At 47.9% G+C, this 2,500-nt stretch overlaps 1 protein-coding gene across 1 annotated transcript in view; it reads right to left on the bottom strand.

The window, feature by feature from the left end:
- Positions 1-2,500, bottom strand: part of LOC142987942 (slit homolog 1 protein-like) — a 7,218-nt gene that overhangs the window by 2,410 nt on the left and 2,308 nt on the right. The window lies entirely within an intron of this gene.

The raw sequence follows: 2,500 nt of genomic DNA, 5'->3' as shown, positions 1-2,500 counted from the left end.
GACCGAGTAGATACAGAGCCAACAAGCCAGGGAGGGAAGGAAGGTTTCCTAGGAACACTTCCAAACCAGCCCTGGAGCCGGAGCGCTTCATTTGACTGAGATGGGACCGCAGCTGATATTCCCCCCCAGATACACAAACCAAAACATGGCAGCAAATGAGATGATCCACAAATTCCTCTCATCAAAGTTGAGGGGGCTGACTAGAGGGGGAAATGTGTGTTCAGTTCAAGTTAAAGGACAGTCAGTGATCCAAACGCAAACCAACGCGTGGCCCTGCTACCCAAAGGCCGACCACAGGATGGAAAAGCTGTAATCACTCAGTGTGACCGACAGGGACTGCAAAACCAAATCTATAGGGCTTTGAAATGAAGCAGATCACTGAAGATAAGAATAAATCAATAAAACAAATAATAAGGAGCCTCCGCATCATCATCATCATCATCATCATCATCATCATCATCACACTTCTGCAGCTGATCTGACGGGCGACGCCTGAGCCCTGCAATATTTATGATGAGAGATGAGTCCAAAGGTTATCAATGTTATTTATGAGTGTTTATGGAGAGGTGGGTCATGGGTTCATGTTACATGTTACACGTTACATGACTGTGGACGGGCGTCACGGTGGTGCAGTGGTTGGAGACCAGGGCCCGTGTTCTCTGCTTGGGTTCTCTTCTGACTATGGATCATAGTTTGTGGAATGAGCATTTTGAAGATGTCACCATAGTTACCATTTATGATTTTATAGACTCAAACCTCAGGCATGAGCTGGAGCTGACATAATGTTCAACCATCAGGACCTGAAATGTTATGAAGACAACCTACTCCTTCTCCTTCACCTCCTCCTTTCTCCCTGGACATTAGATGTTAGGAAACACAAACCAAAGAACAGGAGAGGCAAATGAATGAAGTCTTCCTCAGTACAGCAGCAGTTTGCAGAGTCCAGAATGAAGCGTTTGTTTTCAACCTTCATGGTCAAACAAGTTCAGCTGAATGAGGTTGAGCAGTGTGTATGACCTCACCTGGTGAAGTTCAAACCACTGGGCTGTGTGTGTGTGTGTGTGTGTGTGTGTGTGTGTGTGTGTGTGTGTGTGGCACTCGGCCTCACTGGCAGTTGTTTGTGTTGGTCTATCCACAAGATCTACACACACACACACACACACACACTGCATCTCTCTCCCTGTCAGACACAGGCAGACACGACCTCGTGGTCCAACACACACCTTGAACTACTCCGTCTGCCGCACCGCGCTGAAGACGCCACATACTTGATCTGTGCCACTCCAGTTGGAGGGTTGGTGTGTTTACATGTCTTCCATGTACTCACACTGAAAGGTGAAGTGTGTGTGTTCTCATCAACCTATATAAAGCTGGAGAGAATGTTCACCTGGCGTGACGTCACACCCTCAGAGAGTTACAACACCAAAGATCTACTAAATGCAAAACAGATGTGAGGAGGTGTGAGCCTCATTACATCATCACACAGCTCACTGAGTGAATCCAGGAGATACACTGAGCTTTTATTGTGAAGGGCAGAACTTCAGGGTCCATTAGAGACCTACAGAGCTGAAGAGAAGAAGAACATCTACACACTGACAGAGGAACACTCAGAGCTCAGAGGTGAAGGAGATGAAGGTCATGAACCATGCACCATCAAGTATCCACACACACACACGCGCACACACACACACACACATACACACACGCACACACACGCACACACACACAAACCTTCTCTCTTTTCTCAGCTCAAATAACTTCTCCCATCAGGGCATCCATTTTTCAGCGTTGCCATGACAATCCAATGAGAAGGGGGGGGTTCAGTTTGACTGGTGCAGTCACCTTGATAAATGACCCTCTTATTCCCAGCGGTCGCCAGGGGAATAGTGTGTACACACACACACACACACACACACACACACACAGTGGCTAGCTGTCCAGCTGACACACTGGGATCACTTTACATGCTAATTGTTGGACGATCCCTTTAACAAATAGCTGTTTAATGAGTCGCTCCTCTGCTCTACGGCCCCAGGGCCAGGAGGGAACTATCCACAGAGGTCAAAAGGTCACGTCGGCTGCAGAGTAAAGTGCTGGTACGCTGCTGAAGGTTTCACATGCTGTGTGTGTGCGTGTGTGTGTGTGTGTGTGTGTGTGTGTGTGTGTGTGTGTGCAGTGTGTGTGTGCGTGCAGTGCAGACAGGACTTTGATTGACACTCCTTAAGTGGGTTGTGCTCTCTGAGCCTGTGTTTCCTGCTTCTTCTTCTTCATTCCTTTGATGAAACAACCTGAGCCATAGAAAGCTTTCCCTCTACTGAAGATGGTCACATGATCATGTTACACATCTGTATTACAAATCTCATGAAGAAGAAAAATAGAGCAACGTCTCCGTAATGTGAAGAGACGAGCTGGAACTCAGGCCGAGTCTCCGTGAGCGGAGGACCGAGTCGTCACGCCGACCGTAATGCTCTCAGCCTCAGAGGGGAACACATGAGCCAGA

Source organism: Genypterus blacodes, unplaced genomic scaffold (assembly GCF_046128005.1).
Source record: "Genypterus blacodes isolate CSIRO-AG114 ecotype Tasmania unplaced genomic scaffold, CSIRO-AGI_Gbla_v1 ptg000285l_1, whole genome shotgun sequence".
Taxonomy (NCBI): domain Eukaryota; kingdom Metazoa; phylum Chordata; class Actinopteri; order Ophidiiformes; family Ophidiidae; genus Genypterus; species Genypterus blacodes.
The sequence above is the reverse complement of the archived record's forward strand: the minus strand, read 5'-3'. Positions and strand labels throughout refer to the sequence as shown.